Source organism: Salvelinus namaycush, chromosome 1 (assembly GCF_016432855.1).
Source record: "Salvelinus namaycush isolate Seneca chromosome 1, SaNama_1.0, whole genome shotgun sequence".
In the NCBI taxonomy this organism is placed as follows: domain Eukaryota; kingdom Metazoa; phylum Chordata; class Actinopteri; order Salmoniformes; family Salmonidae; genus Salvelinus; species Salvelinus namaycush.
In genome coordinates this window covers 17,201,934-17,207,982 of record NC_052307.1, presented here as the reverse complement: position 1 = coordinate 17,207,982, position 6,049 = coordinate 17,201,934, and positions in this window count along the sequence as shown.

Below are 6,049 nucleotides of genomic sequence, written 5' to 3'. Positions count from 1 at the left end.
GTAATCTGCACCACGACAAAGCAACCGCAAAGGTCAAGCGACCCCACACTGTACAGTACTGAAATTGCGCCTAAGCTTAAGCTCAACTGAAATAGTCTTTGGGCACGTAGAAGACCTGTGTTCAAACCTAGTTGGTCCCAATGATGGATAACTACATTTCATGTCCTCCACCATGTTGTAGTATTTCTTCCTCATTGTCCTCTCTGAAGTGTAGTTCTCCACGACTTTCCCATTCTCCTCTCTCACCTGTTTTAGCTCTAGGAAGAGTCTTGGTGGTTCCAAACTTCTTCCATTTAAGAATGATTGAGGGGGGTGATTGAAACGTGGCTGGGTCTTTCAGCATGACAATGATCCCAAACACACCGCCCAGGCAACGAAGGAGTGGCTTCGTAAGAAGCATTTCAAGGTCATGGAGTGGCCTAGCTAGTCTCCAGATCTCAACCCCATAGAAAATCTTTGGAGGGAGTTGAAAGTCCGTGTTGCCCAGCAACAGCCCCAAAACATCACTGCTCTAGAGGAGATCTGCATGGAGGAATGGGCCAAAATACCAGCAACTGTGTGAAAACCTTGTGAAGACTTACAGAAAACGTTTGACCTCTGTCATTGCCAACAAAGGGTATATAACAAAGTATTGAGAAACTTTTGTTATTGACCAAATACTTATTTTCCACCATAATTTGCAAATAAATTCATTAAAAATCGTACAATGTGTTTTTCTGGATTTTTTTTTCTCATTTTGTCTGTCATAGTTGAAGTGTACCTATGATGTAAATTACAGGCCTCTCTCATCTTTTTAAGTGGGAGAACTTGCACAATTGGTGGCTGACTAAATACTTTTTTGCCCCACTATCTAAAGGGTACTATGTAATATAGGGGTTAGCTATGGTCTCTTTAGTGCTTCCACACAGGTTTCCATTCAAAAGGTTGTTGGTTCGAAAACTTACCGCAACCCTTAGCCTAACCGTAGCTTCATGTCCATATCCTGGTTCAACCCTTATCCTAGCCTCAACTCTAATCCTAACCGTAGCTTCATGTCCATATCCTGGTTCAACCCTTATCCTAGCCTCAACTCCAATCCTAACCGTAGCTTCATGTCCATATCCTGGTTCAACCCTTATCCTAGCCTCAACTCTAATCCTAACCGTAGCTTCATGTCCATATCCTGGTTCAACCCTTATCCTAGCCTCAACTCTAATCCTAACCGTAGCTTCATGTCCATATCCTGGTTCAACCCTTATCCTAGCCTCAACTCCAATCCTAACCGTAGCTTCATGTCCATATCCTGGTTCAACCCTTATCCTAGCCTCAACTCCAATCCTAACCGTAGCTTCATGTCCATATCCTGGTTCAACCCTTATCCTAGCCTCAACTCCAATCCTAACCGTAGCTTCATGTCCATATCCTGGTTCAACCCTTATCCTAGCCTCAACTCTAATCCTAACCGTAGCTTCATGTCCATATCCTGGTTCAACCCTTATCCTAGCCTCAACTCTAATCCTAACCGTAGCTTCATGTCCATATCCTGGTTCAACCCTTATCCTAGCCTCAACTCTAATCCTAACCGTAGCTTCATGTCCATATCCTGGTTCAACCCTTATCCTAGCCTCAACTCCAATCCTAACCGTAGCTTCATGTCGATATCCTGGTTCAACCCTTATCCTAGCCTCAACTCTAATCCTAACTGTAGCTTCATGTCCATATCACTGTTCAACACTAACCTTAGCCTCAACCCTAACCAATTGGGACTTCTTGCCTAAACACAACCACATTTGTTCTGCCCTTGAGGCAGAGATGCCCTAAGAACAAGATTGAATAAGGAAGATTCCATGGCTGGAAAGGAAGCTACAGTAAGTCAAAGACATTTTCATGGGATGGAAATCAGCATTGTAGTTTGTATACTGACCATTCTGGGTCAGGATTGTCCTCCTCTTTGCGATTGTGGTCATCTGCTGTCATATTATATTAAAATGTTTCAATTCTAGTTATATAACAGACACTCTTATCCAGAGTGACTTTCAGTTAGTGCATTCATCTTAAGATAGCTAGGTGGGCCAACCAGATTTCACAGTTATAGTGAGTACATTTTTCCTTAATAAAGTAGTTGTGACATATAGTCAAGCTTCTCTCTTGCTTGGCACAAGGCCACACGGTTCTCCTCACGGTTCTTTAAGGGACAGTTTCCCAGACACTAATTAAGCCTAGACCTGGACTAAAAAGCATTCACAAAGGAGATTCTCCATTGAAAGCACTTTTTAGTCCAGGACAAGGACTAATCTGTGTCTGGGAAACTGGCCCTCAAGCAGTGCTCCTTCCTTTTTACTTTCCATAGCTTCAATGATGATAATAAAGATCAGTGCTATATAGTCAATACTGTATAGCTATATAGTCAATACTGTATGTAGCCCTGGGGCTACATACAGTACATAAACATAATGGAGACTGTTTAATCTCTCGTTGACAGATTTTAGTTCTGGGTTTCCGAGATTAGATACTTTTTAAAAGACACTGTATAATGGAGACATTTCAAGACTGCCTCACCTTCTCAATGACAGTGCAGAGCAGGCCACCCCATGGGGGCTATGCCATAGAGACAGGTGGGATGGTGTCTGCTCTGCATGCAGGAGCTCAGTAATCTCTTATGAATCCCAAACCACCCCCTAACCTCGCCCCTACCAACTTGCTCGGTGGGCCCTCAATTGTTACATGTTGCTGACAAAACTCCAAGGGGATAGGGTAAAAAAAAAACATCAACTTCAGGACACCTTCCTGACTTGAATGATGGAATTCATGTTCCACTTTTAAATAATACAAATTCAAATGAACAAATCCCGTCTGTCGTTTTACAAGATATTAACCTCAGTAACAGGTAAACATTTAATTTGGGAAGAACTTCATCTGTTACATTATGTGTCAAGTCTCAAAATCAGACAAACAAATGCAAATGGAATATAATTAAGCCCACCTCTCCATTCTTTTGATGAAATCGTGCAAATTACAAACATATCGCAGTGCGTGTCGGGATAGCACTTCGCTCTGAAGCCTGCAGCATTGCAGCCTCTCAGTCGAAGTGTCCGAGGGTCTAATTAGACCCTACAATCAAAATTGTCACTCCCTCAGCTTTGGGACACTTGTTCAAGTGGTGGAGGCACAAGTGTACGCTCAAATGTAGGGCCGAGGGGTGACGAGAAGGGGAAGGGGGGATTTGGGTTTTAGCCCCTCTCTCCAGTATATAGACTCTCCTTCAACTTCTCTAGGCGGGCTTGGGCCCCCTCCAGAGGCAGCACTGTGTCACTGCACCCATATGGACCACAAAGCCTGCTCAGTGCTCAAAGTCACAACCCCACTACACTGAATGCTTATGGTAGAAATTGCCAGTAACCACAGATCAAGGATCAGATTACTCTACCCCCAATCCTTACCATCACAATTAAGGTAACGAAAGCATTTTGGGGGAACTTCTAGCAACTCTCCATAAAACTGAATACCTGATCACAATGGAAAACATTTACACTGAGTGTACCAAACATTAAGAACACCTGCTCTTTCCATGAGAACTTTCACCTGGATTCACCTGGTCAGTCTAAGATCTCTTATTGATGTCACTTGTTAAATCCACTTCAATCAGTGTAGATGAAGGGGAGGAAGCAGGTTAAATGATGTTTAAGCCTTAAGACTATTGAGACGTGGATTGTGTGTGTGCCATTCATAGGGTGAATGGGCAAGACAAAAGAAGCTTTCGACACCTTGAATAGTCCATGCCCCGATTGAGGCTGTTCTGAGGGCCAAAACTCGATATTAGGATGGTGTTCCTAATGTTTTGTGCACTCAGTGAAAATTCTGGATTCTCATGTGTGCTCACTCTAATATATCTACTTTGGATTGTTATTTCTTGATTTCTTGTTAATTTGGGGGGATTATTTGTGTATTTGTCAGACATTCTACTGCACAGTTGGAGCTAGTAACATAAGCATTCTACTGCACTTGCTATAACACCTGCAAATCTGTGTACGTGACTATTTGATTTGATTTAAGATCAGTCAACTGATAATATGCCAGGACAAAGGTTAATGACTCATATACACACAAAGAGTTTACAGCAGCATGACAGCACAGATTACATAGCGATAAAGACTGACAAATCACAAACACCAGGTAATTCTAATCTGATCTGCATGCAAATGCACGCACACACACGCCTCTAGGCAGAAGGAGCCACAGACATGTGAGTAAAGAGGAGAACACAACACTATCTCTATCAATGAACTCACTGTGTGTTTCTTTTCCCACATCAACATCAGGCCTGTTCCTGAGTCACACGTCTGACTATTTTAACCCATTCCTTCTCTGTACATTGCATTATGATTACTGCTCTTGAACTCAATAGTCTACTATGTGGCTTCACAGAAATGCTAAACACTTACAGTACATTCAGGAAAGTATTCAGACCCCATGACTTTATCCACATTTTGTTATGTTACAGCCTTATTCTAAAATTGATTAAAACATTTTCCCCCCTCATCTACGCACAATACCTCATAATGACAAAGAAAAAACAGGTTTTTAGAAATGTTTGGAAATTTATAACAAATATAAAAATGAAATATCACACTTACATGAGTATTCAGACCCTTTACTCAGTACTTTGTTGAAGGACCTTTTGGCAGCGATTACAGCCTTGAGTCTTCTTGGGTATGACGCTATAAGCTTGGCACATCTGTATTTGGGGATTTTCTCCCATTATTCTCTGCAGATCCTCTCAAGCTCTGTCAGGTTGGATGGGGAGCGTTGCTGCACAGCTATTTTCAGGTCTCCAGAGATGTTTGATCGGGTTCAAGTCCGGACTCTGGCTGGGCCACTCAAGGACATTCAGAGACTTGTCCTGAAGCCACTCCAGCGTTGTCTTGACTGTGTGCTTAGGGTCGTTGTCCTGTTGGAAGGTGAACTGTCCTGAGCGCTCTGGAGCAGGTTTTCATCAAGGATCTCTCTGTACTTTGCTCCGTTCATCTTTCCCTTGATCCTGACCAGTCTCCCAGTTCCTGCCGCTGAAAAACATCCCCACAGCATGATGCTGCCACCACCGTGCTTCACTGTAGGGATGGTGCCAGGTTTCCTCCAGACGCGACGCTTGGCATTCAAGCCAAAGAGTTCAATCTTGGTTTCATCAGACCAGAGAATTTTGTTTCTCATGGTCTGAGAGTCCTTTAAGTGCCTTTTGGCAAACTCCAAGCGGGCCGTCATGTACCTTTTACTGAGGAGTGGCTTCCGTCTGACCACTCTACCATAAAGGCCTGATTGGTGGAGTGCTGCAGAGATGGTTGTCCTTCTGGAAGGTTCTCCCATCTCCACAGAGGAACTCTGCAGCTCTCTTAGAGTGACCATAAGATTCTTGTTGCCTCCCCTCCCTGACCAAGGCCCTTCTCCCCCGATTGCTCAATTTGGCCATGTGGCCAGCTCTAGGAAGATTCCTGATGGTTCCAAACCTCTTCCATTTAAGAATGATGGAAGCCACTGTGTTCTTGGGGACCTTCAATGCTGCAGACATTTTTTGGTACATTCCCCTAGATCTGTGCCTCGACACAATCTTGTCTTGGAGCTCTACGGACAATTCCTTCGACCTCATGGCTTGGTTTTTGCTCTGACATGCACTGTCAACTGTGGGACCTTATATAGACAGGTGTGTGCCTTTCCAAATCATGTCCAATCAATTGAATTTGCCACAGGTGGACTCCAATCAAGTTGTAGAAACATCTCAATGATGATTAATGGGAACAGGATGCACCTGAGCTCAATTTCGAGTCTCATAGCAAAGGTTCTGAATATTATGTATTTTTTATACTTTTTTATTTTCTAAAAACCTGTTTTGGCTTTGTCATTGTGGGCTATTGTGTGTAGATTGACGAGGGAGGGGAAATAAGGCTGTAACGTAACAACATGTGTGAAAAATCAAGACGTCTGAATACTTTCCGAATGTACTGTATAGTACCATAAAAACTCTTTGTAATGTTAATTTCCCCCAGATATTCTCTGACATATGAATGTCACTGTATCT